The following is an 18626-nucleotide window of genomic DNA, read 5'->3' on the forward strand; positions in this document are numbered from 1 at the left end:
TAGTCCTCTAAATATTACGGTTGCACCAAACACTCCTACTCTACTCTGGTGTCCAGAGGTTAGCATATATATCTGATTATCGGTGATACTGCAGATCATCAATAATCTGGTATATATCTGTATTCCCAGTGATACTGCAGATCACCAGTAATCATATCCTCTCTGTGTTACACTGATCGTTACAATTCTGCTGGCGCCTCTGATCACCTACCAGTAAGCTATGCAGGCCTGTACTTGCTGTCAGCGAGACCATGCCCTCCGCTGAGGCGAATATGACAGTAGAGTTCAGTCACTCTGTAGGCTTGATTGCTGTGAAAGTGCAGCCACACCCCTTCCACCTGTAGGATGGGATGACGGGAGAGTGCAGCCACACCCCGCCCACCTGTAGGATGGGATGCCGGGAGAGTGCAGCCACACCCCGCCCACCTGTAGGATGGGATGCTGGGAGAGTGCAGCCACACCCCACCCACCTGTATACGGGGGTGCCAGGAGAGTGCAGCCACACCCTGCCCACCTGTATGCTGGGATGACGGGAGAGTGCAGCCACTCCCTGCCCATGCATGGACACTCTATTGGGCTACAGCACTCTGAAGGCTCCACGTCACGGTCCTGTTCACTGTTTCCTCCTCTAATTACTTCAAGATACTCCTCTCCAGCTTATGGTACTGTAGCCATTTTTGTTCTTTTAAACGATGGAAATAAACAATCTTTTTGCATTGAATGTGCGTGCCCACTCTCTCTTTTTGGATATACGCCCTGCCCACCTGTATGCTGGGATGACGGGAGAGTGCAGCCACACCCCGCCCACCTGTATTCTGGGATGACGGGAGAGTCTGGCAAAACCACGCCCACCTGTTTGCTGGGATGATGGGAGAGTGCAGCCATACTCCGCCCACCTGTATGCTGGGAGAGTCTGGCAAAACCGCGCCCACCTGTTTGCTGGGATGACGGGAGAGTGCAGCCACACCCCGCCCACCTGTATGCTGGGATGACGGGAGAGTCTGGCAAAACCGCGCCCACCTGTTTGCTGGGATGACGGGAAAGTGCAGCCACACCCCGCCCACCTGTATGCTGGGATGACGGGAGAGTGCAGCCACACCCCGCCCACCTGTTTGCTGGGATGACGGGAGGGTGCAGCCACACCCCACCCACCTGTATGCTGGGATGACGGGAGAGTGCAGCCACACCCCGCCTGTCAGGAACCGGCCCACTTGCAGAAATGGTTACCGACTGGGGGTTTGACCAGAACGCGAGGGGAAGCAGCCTTATTCAAGCTAACCCAAGGCTGTCACCCCTCAAAAACCCTTCTCACTGCCACCACTAGCTGCTGCTAGACACTCCAACAATTCCCACTCTGCTGTCGAGTGGCCTGCACTCAGTCCAGCGTTTTCGTATTTGGGTCAGCTTTGCGCTTTAGGCCAAATATGGGAACACCACACACACAATACAATCACACAGTAGCAAGGCACAATCAGGCACTGAACTTGTTACGCAAAGTACACTGCTGTCTCTTCAAGACTCAATTCACTAAGCTTATCTCCTGTCTTTAATAACTCTTCTGAGCTGTTTCTACAGTTATCACCATGGTGATAACTGTAGAAACAGCTCAGAAGAGTTATTAAAGACAGGAGATAAGCTTAGTGAATTGAGGCCCATTGCTAGTACATCAGAAGTCAAACTTATTAAATAAATATTTAATATTCCAGAAAAAAAAGTGGAACAGTGCAGACAGGAATATATACAAAAGATTTACAAAAAAAAAAGTAAAAATTACAAAGACACACAACAAGACAGTTTGCTCAAAAATAAAAACGGAACTAAAACGTTACCAGCATGAAGGTCTGAACGTTGTTTGCGAGGAGCACACGGTCGCTGGTCAGAAACCAGGAAAGTCCTAGCCTCTTTGCTATCTCCAGATAACTACACGTTTTTGTGTCCGTCAAGCTGATTTTTATAGGAAGACAGGTAGCCCAATGTTCACATCCAAAATGAATCCAATTTCCTTCAGATCACCGTTCACAGGGACCACTGTCACATCTTTGCTTGCTGTGGTATGCAAACGTCAAGGGTTTCCTGTCCCACTCTAGCCCAATATTCAAAACAACAGATAGCCGTTCACATGTATAGGCTTCAAAGCAATTCAAACACTTCCAGCCCAACTGGTCGGGTAATTGTCTAATTAAGCGTTTCCTTGCTAGAGGCTAGGTAGATATTTCCTAATTAAATGTCCAGGCTTCTTTGGGCTATTCAAAGTAACTGGTCTATTCAATGCAGACAATTGTAGCTTCCTTGCTGGAAGCTGAATGCATATGTAATTTACATTGACATACAGAAACTCAAAATAGCATCTTCCTTCAGCCAGGTGACAATTATACCCCTAAAGCCAGACGGCTTCTGAACATACATACACATCTGAAATAGTACACAGCAGAAAGAAAAATGAAAAATATGGCTGATGTATTATATGCAATATCATAAATGGCTGCTATGTTATGACACCGCCCACCTGTATGCTGGGATGCCGGGAGAGTGCAGCCACACCCCGCCCACCTGTATGCTGGGATGCCGGCAGAGTGCAGCCACACCCCGCCCACCTGTATGCTGGGATGCTGGGAGAGTGCAGCCACACACCCCACCCACCTGTATGCTGGGATGCCGGGAGATTGCAGCCACACCTAAATGGGTCCAAAATGACTTCTAGGGGCTGGAAGAAGACCCAGATAAGTAATGACAGATTAGATTGTTCGCCTCAGGAATCCTTTAAAAACACATTCAGGTTAGGAACGAACCAACGGTCCCCATTTAGTTCTTAACCAGACACTACCTACAGTACAGTGTAGATAATGTAACAGGGACACCTACAGGCTGGAGGCAGGAACAGCACAAGGTTAACACTGAGACAAAGTGGGGGAGGTTGAGGAAGGGCAGAATGAGAGTCAAGGGAATGTTTTCAAATCAGGAAAGAGTAGCCCCCACACTTCTCCATATGCTATACAGTCGTCTCCAAGATATATACAAAATTGTGCTGGATTATAGCTGGATTATTGATCAAAGGTCAGTTGGGGGCTGATTAAGCATATTTCCACCTCCGGTACACTTATCCTTTAATGCGATGCAGCAATTTTTGTTGTTCTCTTCTGTGAGGAGAATTGTCAGGTATGTAAATGGCATCATTATGTGTGATTGCAGCTCCCGGTACAACGCTGTAATATCATTCGTACCATATGCCGCTATCCCGGCCTCTCCTAACTGGACGGAGATTTATTCCTTGGCGCTTTATGATCTGGGCTCCTTCCAGAGCGCGTCTCCTCCTGATATTGATTAGGATGCAGTTTTAGTGCCGCGGTGCAGATTGCGTTCAGGGAGACATATACAAACAGGTGAGCGGAGAGAATCCCCCTCCCTTATTCATCAGGCTGACAGGATCTCCCTCCAGAGGCAGATTAAAATATACTAAGTTTTATTGTGTTTTGTCAGAGTGATCAGTTCCCGGCCGGCCTCCTCCGATAGTTTAGCATATCTCGCCGTCTCCGGGGCAACGCTCGGTTCCTCCTCTTTATAGCCGGCTGCGCTATAAATCTCCTGTTTCATTTTATGGTGTTTTTAGAATTAGGGTGAAATAATAATACCTACAAAAGTGCCGTTTCATAAAGTTTGGGAAAATGGAGAAGGCAGAAAGTGATGGGGGTTTCTGTTTTGGGTTAAGAGCAGTTCTGGCTCCAAAAACATTTTGCTGCAAGATGGAAGTATTTTTGTCTTTTTTTTGCCTGTGAAATATGCTATTGAAATATATTAAATAATTGATAAGATTGAGCCCCTATAAAATGCAATGATGATTAAGGGCAGTTCACATTTACTTAAAAAAACGTACCCGTTCGAGATGTTTTTTTAAGCTCTGCTTGGCGCAGGAAGCAGATCCTAATGTTAAAAATAGGATCCACTCTGCCGCTCGGTCCCTCCTACATAGCCCAGTGGTCAGCAATAGGGATGGTTGGAAATGCCAATTTCCTCTTCCGTGGAAAATCCGCCTTTCGGATTACCACTACCGATTCCATTTTCCACTCCTGATTTCCACATTCTAAAGCAGATTTACGCTGAAATTTCTGCCAAATTTAACATTGATTTTCTCAAAAACTACAAGGTCTTTTTGAATTATGTTATGACTCTGTAACAAAATTTTGAGCCTTATTTCTTCTATCCTATAAGTTCCTATACTTGTTCTAATGTGGTCTGTCTTACTGCAACCTTTTCTAGTTGCACTGTCTCTGTAATAAATCTTATCTTCTTTCCTCTGTCGGCTCTGTAGGGCTCAGGCTGGAATGTGTGGAATGTGCAGCACTGCTTGTCATTGACAGAAGCTTTACACACCCTCTCCAAGCTCTGCATGAGTCACACAGTAAGATAGTTCTCAGCCTATGATACTCTGGTTAGAAGCCATGTCTCTTGTTTGTAAACACTGCCTAAAACTGTTAATTACAAGCCAGAATTGCAGCAGGGAGTGGCAGGAACAGCACAGAGGGGCCCAGGAGAACATAATGAATAGAATGTTATGCTTTATATTGTAAGAATTTTAGAGTACAGATTCTCTTTAACATACCCTGAAACTTTGGTGCTTCTAGCACCTATGGGGGCTTTGCTATTAACCTCTAAAGTCGGCGGCCAAATGCGGAAAATCTGCATTATTGATATGCGGTAATTTTATGACAATCGGAAGAGTCATAATAAATAAACCAATCAGAGAATGGGGGTTTAGGCGGAAAAATTTTCTGAATTCTCTGATTGGCTTATTCATTCTGAGTCTTCTGATTGGCTTAAAATTACTGGTATCGGTAATGCAGATTTTTTTGCATTTTACATCACAGTCAATGGCCGCCGACTTTAGTGGTTAATAGCAAAGTCCCCGTAGATGCTAGAAACACCTTCGTTTTCCAACACAATTTTCAGGGTATATTAAGCAAAAGAGTGGGAACAAGAGGAAAGAAAATCTTTCAAAAAGACTGTCGTTTTTGAGAAAATCAATGTTAAAGTCATCGGAAATTTCCACAAAAATCTGACTACCACACTTGTATTACCTGATTTTTTGATGCAAAACAGACAGAAGGCATCCGCTTAGCGCATGTGCTTACCGTGTCCGTTTTGCATCCTCTCTAGTGTGAACCAGCCCTAATTGGAACTTAAGGTAGTTAACTTTTTAGTTTTGCAAAAACTGTATTTTGTACAAAATATTTGTATGCATAGATATTTTTTAAATAATGTATTGTGTGCCTAAACTTTGGATTTGAGTATTAGTGTGCCCCAGTATTAGGTAGCCTCTTCCTCAGTATAGATAGCAGATGTTCCCCCAGTATAGGTAGCCAGATGTGCCCCCAGTATTACTGTAGGTAGGTCCCCTCAGTATAGGTAGCCAGATATGGCCCGAATATTAGGTAGTTTCCTTCACAGTATAGGTAGCCAGACATGCCCCCCGGTATTGGGTAGGTCCCCCTGCCCCCCAGTATAGGTAGCCAGGAGTTCCCCCAGTATTACTTTAGGTTGGTCCCTCCCCCAGTATAGGTAGTCAGATGTGCCCACAGTATTAGTGTAGGTATGTCTTCCCAGTATAAGTAGCCAGATGTGCCCTCAGTATTACTGTAGGTAGGTACCCCCAATATACGTAGCCAGATATGCACCCAGTATTAGTGTACGTAGATCTCGCAGTATAAGTTGCCAGATGTGCCCCCAGTATCACTATAGGTAGGTCCCTCCCCAGTATAGGTAGCCAGATGACCATGGAAGTTGGGTGAAATTCTGAACCTTCTATCTCCACAACTGATGGAAGCTCAGTACGATTGTGAGCCTGTTCGTTGTATCTTTTCTATCCATCTCTCCTTATACCGTTGGAAGACACAGAACGGGTGCCCCTCCTCTGTGATGAGGGGCTCAGTGACATTCCATGTTGAAAATGACTGAGGAAGATTAAGTTATAGAGTCGTTCCAGCCCTTTATTTATTTGACATAACAAGAAAAGAAAATCCATTATTGACTGCAGAACCTCATCTCATGAGCCGCTCGGAAATAGCGCTGGGGTATAACTGGGATTGATTTATTGGAGCAGAAGGGAATTCGGGAATGAACCTTAAGAAACATCGGTGTTAGAAGCAATTACCAGAGCTTCGGAGATGCGGAACGGCCCCGGAACGAGAGGAATAACGGAGGGATGCTGTTATCATTACTGGGGCAGGGCCGCAAGCGGGGCGCCGCGTTCTTCTCCAAATCAGGTGAAATAAAATAAGACGTTGCCAGATCTACTGATGGGAATGTATAGCGAGAGCATGCTCTGTCAGTCGGCCAGATACTCTCCCTGTTAATGCAGAAATCCAGGCTGACAGCCTAAATACAAAGAAGAAACACAGAATATGGGAAATATCACACCTGCCAGGAGATTTGTAATTCCGTTAAAGAGTACCAGTAGTGAAAAAAGTGCCTCACGTAGACACTCACCTGAATACAGGGAAGCCTCTGGATAATCCAAAGTCTTTGCCCGTCCTCCTCCAAGGCAGGGGCATAACTAAAGGGGTGCAGCCTCAGCGTGGGGGTCCCAACTACTAACCTTCCCTTCCTCCGATACAGGGGTCAATCCTTCAGATCAGGTGTTTTTGTGGATACACTTGTTATGGGTGTGAATATCATGATGGCCACACTTGTTTTATGACCCTTGTGAGGTGACCCCAAGGCCATGAAGGGCACCAAGGGAAGGGGTGTGACAATTTGGGGGTGCTCCATCAAAATTTTGCTGGGGGCCCCATGAACTGTAGTTATGTCACTGCTCGACTGTCTTGTTCCAGCGATGTCTCCTCCACCAAACTGTCAACAAGTCCTTCGTCTGCTCACGCATGCACAGTAGCATGGACCCAAGCTTTTTCCACCAAAGCCTGAGTGGGTCCATGCTACTGCACAGGCACAGTGCCGTCACATGCCCATAAAGGGGCATAACTACAGGGGAGCAGCGCCTGCAGCTGCAGGGGGGCTCCAACCACTAATCTTGCCTTCCTCCAATAAAGTGGTCCATCCTTCAGATCAGATGTTTAGGTGACACTTATGGCCCATACTCACGGGCAACATTTCTGGCCTGTCGCTAGCACACGGGAGCGTGTGCGCGACAGTGCGGCGACAGCTCGTCGCCAGGTCCCTCCGCATACACACGGCGAAGGGACCTGGCAACTGATGCGGCGGAAGCTGTCGCTGAAGTTCCTCCCCCCGCCGGAAGCTCAGGGTATTCCCTGCTGGTTGCTGTCGCTAGTCCGCATACTCACGCGGACTAGCGACAGTTGTGGCGGCAACTATCGCCAGGGCGATTGACCGCGCCAATCGCCTGGTGACAGCAGCGACGAGCGACGGTTCGGGGTGCGTGCCCGTGCAACGCCGCATACTCACAGGCGACCTGTCGCCGCAACACGCGCGCGCTGCGTGTTGCGGCGACAATTGTAGCCCGTGAGTATGGGCCATTAGGGTTGTGAAGATTATTATGTCCACACTTTATGACTCTTGCAACGTGGACACCCAAGCTGTGATGGCCACCAAGGGTAGGCAAGGGAAAGGGTGTGAACATTAGGGGCCCTGTTAAAGTTTCGCTGGAGGAACCCATGATTTGTAGTTACCCCCTGTGCCCATAAGCTTCAGGGGTCTCAACACTGGATTGGCCTAGCGGAAGAAACTGGGGGAAGCCTCTGCCTGGAAGATCCAGAGGCTTCCCTCTCCCGAAGTGAGTATCAAAAAAATGTTTTGCAAAACTCAAAGGCTTGCTTTAAATAAGTCCTGCGATTCAGATGACAGCCCAACCACACAACTCTGCCAGCTCTGTAATTGCAAAGGGTGCTCTGTTCTGGAGTGCAGAGTAGCTGGTTCCGGCAGCAGGACAGGTTCCCTTCACTTACTCCTCAGTGTAGCAACCATGCAGACTGTCACCTTGTGGCTCGTGTTGGGAGCCACTAGATGATGAGTTGCACATTAGCTACCCTGAAGAGGAGGTGAAGAGGAGTTGACCTGAATGCGGTGCAATAAGAAGTGTCGCTGCCAAGCTACTCTGCAAGATTTGGACTGCTGAATTAATATACTTAGTGGGGCAACCAGCCTTCACTTGGTCCCTTTGACTTGACAAGTACTATTAACTTCTTAGTTCTTAATGTGGCTTTCAGCTCACATTTACTATTGTAATACAATCATTCTTCAGCTACAACTGTGAAAACATGTGCTGATTTTCCAACTTACCTCAAGGTGGTGCTGGTTGCTCACAAGTCTCAGTGTTTGTTTACCTTCTCATGTTGGGTCTGTAGTCACAGTTAATACAGATTTGCTCAGTAGCTGAGGAAAAGTGGAGGTGGGGCCAAAACTGAAATGATTGCATTTGCTGATGACCAGAGATAAGCAAGCTTCTGCTGCGCTCTCCAGTGAAAATTAAAGTTTTAACACACAGAGGATGCTCGGGAATGCTTTCATAAAATTAGATACTGAAATTTTTCGTTTTGGGAGTATTATCTTACTTTAAATCTTCTCAAGTGAAAGAGACCAAATTAAGAGGTGGATCCTTTCTGCTTTAGCAGCCCTGCTGACACATAAAGAGCTATCACTCAGGAGGCTATCACATTCAGTACTTCAGTAATAAGCCCATCTCAAAACAATGTATTCTGAAATCTGCGAAGCACTCAGCGTAGAGTACCTTGGTTAACTGAAATCAAAATATCACTATTAAAGTGTGCCTAAGGTAAAAAAGTGCCCCTTATGAGGGAGAAGCCTCTGAATCCTAAAGAAAGATTGGGAGAACTTCCTTCTTCACCAGAGGGGATCCAGAGCTGGTTCCCCCAAAAATTCCCTTGTCTCCACTTGTCCGGGGTGCGGCCATGCGCATGCTTTCTGTTCAGGCTCTGGCGGAAATAGCCAGGCCCAATTCAGCTCTACTGCGCAGACACAATCCGTCTGCGCCTGTGCAGTAGAACAGACCTGACCAGGCTCGACTATTTCCACCGGAGCAGGGAGCCGCTAGTGTGTATGCATGCACTGCCGTATGTATTGTTTTTGCTTTCATTTTTAGGGGACACTAGAATGGAGGGAAGGAGGGGGGTTCAAGGAAGCATCATTAGGATCTAGAGCAGGGGTGTCAAACTCAAATACAAAGTGGGCCACAATTGAGCTCTGGGAACCAAGTCACGGGCCGACTTCAGTGTCTAGTGGACACCTCCCTACCTTATACAGTTCCCTGGTGTCTAATAGCCCCCTCCTTCCCCTATACGATACTATATTCCCTGGTGTCTGACAGCCATCCTTCCTCCCCTATACAGTTCCCTGATGTTTAATGGTCTTCCCTCCCTCATCTATACAATGCCCTGATGTTTAGTGGTCCCCCCTTCCCTATACAGTTTCCTGGTGTTTAGTGGCCCCCTCCTTTCCTTATACAGTTCCCTGATGTCTAGTGGCCCCCTTCCCTCTCTTATACAGTTCCCTGGCATCTAGTGCTCTCCCCCTCCCCATATGTCTTCCCTGGTGATCTAGGGCTTACCCTCCAGTATAGCTTCTCTGGTGGTCTAGAGTGGGCCAAACATAATGCAAAGTGGGGAAACCACCTGAAAGCCAAATCTGATGGCTCCAAGGGCCAGTTTGACTTGTATGATCTAGAGGCTCCACCCTCCCCAGGTAAGTTTCTATTTTTCTAACTAATTAAATATTTTCTTTAAAGTACATAATTAGAAACTCCCCAGCAGCCATTTCCTGTAGCACAGACTTACAGAGTTGTAGGCTCTTCTGCCATGACTGTGACCCAGAGCAGAGGCATCATAATAGGCATGGAATGATGGAGCATTTGCACTGGCACCATCCATGGGATTGTGTGTGCTCCACACAGATCTCATTTGCTGCACCAAAAGATTTTAACTACTTTTCTGAACCTGCTGCAACCCAAGCAGAGCCTTAATCATCCCAAAGTCTACATGAAGAAGGAACCAATCACAGGAAAACCCCCACCCTAGTCTACACCTTGCTCCTGCAAAAGAGGTGTTCCATCAAATGTCCTCTCTTCCTTTAACAGATTTTACTTTTATTTTTGGCCCTCTGTTTGTTTATTACTGTAATTGCCTTCCTGTTTATTGATGATTGTAGCAGCCTGTTTCTATTCTTCCGAGAAGTTCTTCATTTGAATGTCTCATCTCGCCTTAAAAACGTGTCGGCATTTGTAGCAAAGAAATGATCAGTCTGCATCTTGAAAATAAATTACTCCATCCATCTTAATCATATCAGCACAGTAAAAACTGAGCAGTGTCATTTACACTTCTCCTTTCAGCAAAGTCAGTTAGTGATACACTAACCCTCTGTAGGGCTTGGGCAAGCCAAAACTGAGATGGCCTCCTCCACCCAGAAAAGGGACCTCCTTACTCATCACCTATTTGAAACTTCAAACTGTTTCCTGTTCTCCAACAGCTGTCTCATCTCTTGGATCTTTGCCTTGTCTCCAGACTCCCAACACTTCCCCCATCTCTTGGACCTTTACGTTGCCTCATGACTCTTAGCACTTAAATTGTATTTGCTCCTTACCTTGTCTCCTTAGCACTTGTCTCGTCTTTTCGACCTTTGCCTTGTTTCATGACTTCCAGCACTTGTCTCATCTCTTAGACCTTTGACTTTTCTCCTGACTCCATGCACTTGTCTTACCTCTTCGACCTTTGGCTTGTTTCCTGACTCCAAGCACTTGTCTCATCTCTTGGACTCCAAGCTCTTGTCTCATGTCTTGGACCTTTACCTTGTCTCCTGATGCCCAGCAATTCTCTCATCGCTTGGACCTTCTTTTTGTCTCCCAGCACGTTTTTCATCTCTTGGACTTTCACCTTGTCTACTGACTCCCAGCATTTGTTTAATCTCTTGGACCTTTCGCCTTTTTACCTGAATCCCTGCACTTGTCTCATTTCTTGGACCTTCACCTTCTATCCAGACCCCCAACACTTGTCTTGTCTTAGAAATTCACCTTGTCTCATGACTCCCAGCACTTGTCTCATCTCCTGAACCTTTACCTTGTCTCCTGACTGCCTGCACTTGTCTCATCTCTTGGACCTTCACCTTATCTCCTGACTGCATGTACTTGTCTCATCTCTTGGCCCTTCACCTTGTCTCCTGACTGCCTGCACTTGTCTCATCTCTTGGACCTTCACCTTATCTCCTGACTGCATGTACTTGTCTCATCTCTTGGCCCTTCACCTTGTCTCCTGACTGCCTGCACTTGTCTCATCTCTTGGACCTTCACCTTATCTCCTGACTGCATGTACTTGTCTCATCTCTTGGCCCTTCACCTTGTCTCCTGACTGCCTGCGCTTGTCTCCTCTCTTGGACCTTCACCTTGTCTCCTGACTGCATGTACTTGTCTTATCTCTTGGACCTTCACCTTATCTCCTGACTGCATGTACTTGTCTCCACTGTTGGACCTTCACCTTGTCTCCTGACTCCCCACAGCATTTGTCTCATCTCACTTCTAACCGCAGCAATGATCATGGTTTTTGTATCTCAAAGCGATAGCTCATGATCATTTTGGGGGTGGAAATCTAGAGTGCGCACAGGGATCACCCAAAGTCTTTGGTCTCCACCCCGGCAAGATAGAAAACATTTTGCAAAGACTATTGTTGCACTGCAGTGGGGCATCTCCTTCTTGACCTCCCCCTTTCCCTCCTCTATGGAAGACAAATTAAGGATTATGATTGATAGTTATAGTACAACAGCATTGTCCGTGACACTGTACAAAAGTAGGATTTATATACAAATGCATAACACAGATATGTTTACAGCATATATGTGATAATAACTAATGTAGTGTGTGATAAAGCTTACAGCAATGACAAGAAACCTATCCGTGAGATCGTGTAATCGAAAATAATAGAGAAGGAGCAAGAAGTAAGAAAATGAGTAAGTTGTATATCTGGATGCTGCAAGTCCAGCATGGCAGATCTCTAAGGTTGGTGTTGATACTAGAGAAGAACAAAGTAGATGAAGACAAACAGAGAGGTATACAAGTCAAAGTAAGGATCCAAGTAGACAAAGTTAGGGTGGTTGGGAGCAGAAGGTGTACACTGTACAGTAGTAAGGCAAGCTGAGTCAATGATCATGAGCAGGAGATCCAGAATAACTGTCAGTGATCAGGGGCAGGAAGTCCACCGCAGGCGGGCCAACTGGATAAGTGATTGAGTGTGGGGGGTGGGGGGGGGGGGGGTTAGTGTGGTTGGGGAGCCAGGTCAGTGATCAGGAGGTCCAGAGTGACGGGGAAGCTGGGCCAGTGATCAGGAGGTCCAGAGTACTAAGTGAATCTTGTTCAGGGATATGAAGTGGAGGTCTAGAGTAGTCAGGCAAGCCGGGTTGGTGATCAGGAGCAGGAGTGGTAAAGAGTTGTCAGGCAAGCCAGGTCAGTAATCAGAAGCAGGAGGTCCAGAGTACTCAGGCAAGCTGGGTCGGTGATCTAGAGCAGGAAGCCCACAGTAGTCAGGCAACCCACATTAGTGATCAGGAGCAGAGGGTGCAGAGTATTCAGGCAAGCCAGGTCATTAATATGGATCAGGAGATCCAGTGTGATCGGTTAAGCCAGATCGATGAGCTAGAGCTGGAGGTCCAAAGTAAAAGGGCAATCAAGAACAAGAAGAGGTCCAGAGTAGTCTGACTAATGGCTTTGGTGGTCAAGAGCAAGAGGTTCAGATTAGTAAGGAAAGTTATGTAACTGATCAGGAATCAGGATCAGAAGATCAAAGGACATGAAACAAGGTCTCAACAAAACACAGCAAGAGAGCTGTTCAGAGAAAACACAATAGTACATTCAAACATGGAGTACAAGAGGAACCGGCACTGCTAAAATGCTGATTAATTAAATGTCAATCATTAAAAATTTTCCACACACATATACAAGATGATCCAGTGCTGACTTGGTCAAACATGTGCATACTGTCCAGTACTGACTTGTTGTGACATACCATTGAGGGTGTTAAGCTGAAGATAGGGTGCGGTGTCAGTAGGGTGCCACGCCTGAGGCCGTTTCGCGTGCGTCTGCGCTTCTACGGAGGCTGCCTGTAGAACGGCGATCAGGCGTGGCACCCTACACCCCCTGCACCCTATCTTCAGCTTAACACCCTCAATGGTATGTCACACAGTGGTACTCAGCAGAGCTCGAATATTCGAGTAGCTCGAATATTCGAGCTCTTTTTCAGCTATTCGAGCTCGAATACCGAGCTCGAATAGCTATAGCTATTCGAATGGGCTATTCGAGTGAACTCGAATAGCCCACTCACTATTCGAGCTATTCGAGCAACCAGCGCTATTCGAGCTCGAATACCGAGCTCGAATAGCGTCATAGCCCAGATTGATGTCCTTAGAGCCAATCAGAGGGCTCCCAGGCCCTCTGACGGCAGCCAATCACAGAGGGGGACCCTGGCCAGCCCCTACCCTATAAATAGCGACCGCCATGTTCCGTTTTTCCGTCCTTGCCTGACTTTGTACAGAGAGAGATCTGCTCCTTTGTGCTTTGGCTTAGCAAGAGCTCTATAGTGGTCAATTACCTAGCGTTTTTGCTCACATACACCTCCTATACACACCTATATTGTTGTTATTTAGATAGACATTGTATTTTAGTAGCTTGTGTGTTACATAGAGACAGGCAGCTGCTGCTGGCAAGCTTACACAGCTTTAGGCCTCAGGGCCTTGCCTGTGTGGGCAGCTGTCCTCCTGTCCTCTGTTACTTTATTTCTCGTCTTATCTATACCAGTGTTTCTGCTGTCCTTTACTACTGAGTGATTGTATTTTGTAGTTATTATACTGTAACTGTACTAGGACACTCACTGTCACTGTTTAGCTCCTGCGTGTGTGCGTGCACAGTACACACTCTATTTCCTTCTGATTACTACTGATTATTGTAATTTCTAGTTGTACTTACTACTGTTACTACTTACTACTAGGGACACTCAGTCACTATTCATAGGCTAGCTCCTGCGTGTGTGTGCGTGCACTGTCTGTACAGTACACACACTCTATTTCCTTCTGATTACTACTGATTATTGTAATTTCTAGTTGTACTTACTACTGTTACTACTTACTACTAGGGACACTCAGTCACTGTTCATAGGCTAGCTCCTGCGTGTGTGTGTGCGTGCACTGTCTGTACAGTACACACACTCTATTTCCTTCTACTTAATCTGATTACTACTGATTATTGTATTTTCTAGTTAGTGTACTAGGGCAGGGGTCCCCAACCTTTTTAAGCCCGGGGCCCACTATCCCGACCAAACTTTTCTCTGGGGCCCCCCAGGGGGAGGGGGTGTGGTTAGTGGCGGCGGCAGACCCCCCCTCTTTTCCCTGATTTTGAGTGTAGTATATAGGTAAGTAGGTATCTAGGTATAGTTGCCCCCAGTATAGGTAGCTAACACAGTTGCTCCTGTATAAGGACTATAGTTGCCTCAGTATAGTTAGGTAGTATAGTTACCCCAATATAGTAAGTATAGTTACCCCAGTATAGTTAGTACAGTTACCCCAGTATAGCTAGTACAGTTACCACAGTATAGCAAGTACAGTTACCACACTATAGCAAGTACAGTTACCACAGTATAGCTAGTACAGTTACCACAGTATAGCAAGTACAGTTACCCCAGTATAGCAAGTACAGTTACCACAGTATAGCAAGTACAGTTAGCCCAGTATAGCAAGTACAGTTACCACTGTATAGCAAGTACAGTTAGCCCAGTATACCTAGTACAGTTAGCCCAGTGTAGCAAGTACAGTTAGCCCAGTATAGCAAGTACAGTTAGCCCAGTAGTTACCCCAGTATAGCTGCCCCAGTGTAGCTAGCAGAGGTGCCCTCCCCCCCCCCCCCCCCCACGGCCGCCACTCCTGTTACCTTATGAGCGGGCGTCCGCTTCCTTCCTTATATTCCTCCAGCCTCGGCTCTCCTCTTCGCAGCATGTCGTATTACAGCAGCGCTTCCTGCGCGGCTGCTGTAAGGAGGGAAGAAGGTGGGGTAGCGGCTTCCTGTAGCAGCGATACGCATCACCGTTACTATGGAAACCGCTGTCCCGGCTCCCTTGGCTCCTTACAGCAGCCGTGCAGGAAGCGCTGCTGTAATACGACATGCTGCGAAGAGGAGAGCCGCGGCTGAAGGAATATAAGGAAGGAAGAACAAACTAGATGAAGACAAACAGAGAGGTATACAAGTCAAAGTAAGGATCCAAGTAGACAAAGTTAGGGTGGTTGGGAGCAGAAGGTGTACACTGTACAGTAGTAAGGCAAGCTGAGTCAATGATCATGAGCAGGAGATCCAGAATAACTGTCAGTGATCAGGGGCAGGAAGTCCACCGCAGGCGGGCCAACTGGATAAGTGATTGAGTGTGGGGGGTGGGGGGGGGGGGGTAGTGTGGTTGGGGAGCCAGGTCAGTGATCAGGAGGTCCAGAGTAACGGGGAAGCTGGGCCAGTGATCAGGAGGTCCAGAGTACTAAGTGAATCTTGTTCAGGGATATGAAGTGGAGGTCTAGAGTAGTCAGGCAAGCCGGGTTGGTGATCAGGAGCAGGAGTGGTAAAGAGTTGTCAGGCAAGCCAGGTCAGTAATCAGAAGCAGGAGGTCCAGAGTACTCAGGCAAGCTGGGTCGGTGATCTAGAGCAGGAAGCCCACAGTAGTCAGGCAACCCACATTAGTGATCAGGAGCAGAAGGTGCAGAGTATTCAGGCAAGCCAGGTCATTAATATGGATCAGGAGATCCAGTGTGATCGGTTAAGCCAGATCGATGAGCTAGAGCTGGAGGTCCAAAGTAAAAGGGCAATCAAGAACAAGAAGAGGTCCAGAGTAGTCTGACTAATGGCTTTGGTGGTCAAGAGCAAGAGGTTCAGATTAGTAAGGAAAGTTATGTAACTGATCAGGAATCAGGATCAGAAGATCAAAGGACATGAAACAAGGTCTCAACAAAACACAGCAAGAGAGCTGTTCAGAGAAAACACAATAGTACATTCAAACATGGAGTACAAGAGGAACCGGCACTGCTAAAATGCTGATTTATTGAATGTCAATCATTAAAAATTTTCCACACACATATACAAGATGATCCAGTGCTGACTTGGTCAAACATGTGCATACTGTCCAGTACTGACTTGTTGTGACATACCATTGAGGGTGTTAAGCTGAAGATAGGGTGCGGTGTCAGTAGGGTGCCACGCCTGAGGCCGTTTCGCGTGCGTCTGCGCTTCTACGGAGGCTGCCTGTAGAACGGCGATCAGGCGTGGCACCCTACACCCCCTGCACCCTATCTTCAGCTTAACACCCTCAATGGTATGTCACACAGTGGTGCTCAGCAGAGCTCGAATATTCGAGTAGCTCGAATATTCGAGCTCTTTTTCAGCTATTCGAGCTCGAATACCGAGCTCGAATAGCTATAGCTATTCGAATGGGCTATTCGAGTGAACTCGAATAGCCCACTCACTATTCGAGCAACCAGCGCTATTCGAGCTCGAATACTGAGCTCGAATAGCGTCATAGCCCAGATTGATGTCCTTAGAGCCAATCAGAGGGCTCCCAGGCTCCCAGGCCCTCTGACGGCAGCCAATCACAGAGGGGGACCCTGGCCAGCCCCTACCCTATAAATAGCGACCGCCATGTTCCGTTTTTCCGTCTTTGCCTGACTTTGTACAGAGAGAGATCTGCTCCTTTGTGCTTTGGCTTAGCAAGAGCTCTATAGTGGTCAATTACCTAGCGTTTTTGCTCACATACACCTCCTATACACACCTATATTGTTGTTATTTAGATAGATATTGTATTTTAGTAGCTTGTGTGTTACATAGAGACAGGCAGCTGCTGCAGGCAAGCTTACACAGCTTTAGGCCTCAGGGCCTTGCCTGTGTGGGCAGCTGTCCTCCTGTCCTCTGTTACTTTATTTCTCGTCTTATCTATACCAGTGTTTCTGCTGTCCTTTACTACTAAGTGATTGTATTTTGTAGTTACTATACTGTAACTGTACTAGGACACTCACTGTCACTGTTTAGCTCCTGCGTGTGTGCGTGCACAGTACACACTCTATTTCCTTCTGATTACTACTGATTATTGTAATTTCTAGTTGTACTTACTACTGTTACTACTTACTACTAGGGACACTCAGTCACTATTCATAGGCTAGCTCCTGCGTGTGTGTGCGTGCACTGTCTGTACAGTACACACACTCTATTTCCTTCTGATTACTACTGATTATTGTAATTTCTAGTTGTACTTACTACTGTTACTACTTACTACTAGGGACACTCAGTCACTGTTCATAGGCTAGCTCCTGCGTGTGTGTGTGCGTGCACTGTCTGTACAGTACACACACTCTATTTCCTTCTACTTAATCTGATTACTACTGATTATTGTATTTTCTAGTTAGTGTACTAGGGCAGGGGTCCCCAACCTTTTTAAGCCCGGGGCCCACTATCCCGACCAAACTTTTCTCTGGGGCCCCCCAGGGGGAGGGGGTGTGGTTAGTGGCGGCGGCAGACCCCCCCTCTTTTCCCTGATTTTGAGTGTAGTATATAGGTAAGTAGGTATCTAGGTATAGTTGCCCCCAGTATAGGTAGCTAACACAGTTGCTCCTGTATAAGGACTATAGCAGTGGCTGGATGGTGTACTGGTTAAGGGCTCTGCCTCTGACATGGGAAACCTGGGTTCGAAACTCGGCTCTGCCTGTTCAGTAAGCCAGTAATTCAGTAAGGAGTTCATTGGGCAAGACTCCCTAACACTGCTACTGCCTACTGAGTGCGCTCTAGTGGCTGCCTCGCAAGCGCTTTGAGTCCGACAGGAGAAAGGCGCTATACAAATACTGCCATTATTATTGCCATTATTAGTTGCCTCAGTATAGTTAGGTAGTATAGTTACCCCAATATAGTTAGTATAGTTACCCCAGTATAGTTAGTACAGTTACCCCAGTATAGCTAGTACAGTTACCACAGTATAGCAAGTACAGTTACCACACTATAGCAAGTACAGTTACCACAGTATAGCTAGTACAGTTACCACAGTATAGCAAGTACAGTTACCCCAGTATAGCAAGTACAGTTACCACAGTATAGCAAGTACAGTTAGCCCAGTATAGCAAGTACAGTTACCACTGTATAGCAAGTACAGTTAGCCCAGTATACCTAGTACAGTTAGCCCAGTGTAGCAAGTACAGTTAGCCCAGTATAGCAAGTACAGTTAGCCCAGTAGTTACCCCAGTATAGCTGCCCCAGTGTAGCTAGCAGAGGTGCCCTCTCCCCCCCCACGGCCGCCACTCCTGTTACCTTATGAGCGGGCGTCCGCTTCCTTCCTTATATTCCTCCAGCCTCGGCTCTCCTCTTCGCAGCATGTCGTATTACAGCAGCGCTTCCTGCGCGGCTGCTGTAAGGAGGGAAGGAGGTGGGGTAGCGGCTTCCTGTAGCAGCGATACGCATAACCGTTACTATGGGAACCGCTGTCCCGGCTCCCTTGGCTCCTTACAGCAGCCGTGCAGGAAGCGCTGCTGTAATACGACATGCTGCGAAGAGGAGAGCCGCGGCTGAAGGAATATAAGGAAGGAAGCGGCCGCCCGCTCATAAGGTAACAGGAGCGGTGGCCGCAGGGGGAGAGGGAGAAGCCGCGACCCCCCAGAAA

This window comes from Hyperolius riggenbachi, chromosome 5 (genome assembly GCF_040937935.1).
Source record: "Hyperolius riggenbachi isolate aHypRig1 chromosome 5, aHypRig1.pri, whole genome shotgun sequence".
Lineage (NCBI taxonomy): Eukaryota > Metazoa > Chordata > Amphibia > Anura > Hyperoliidae > Hyperolius > Hyperolius riggenbachi.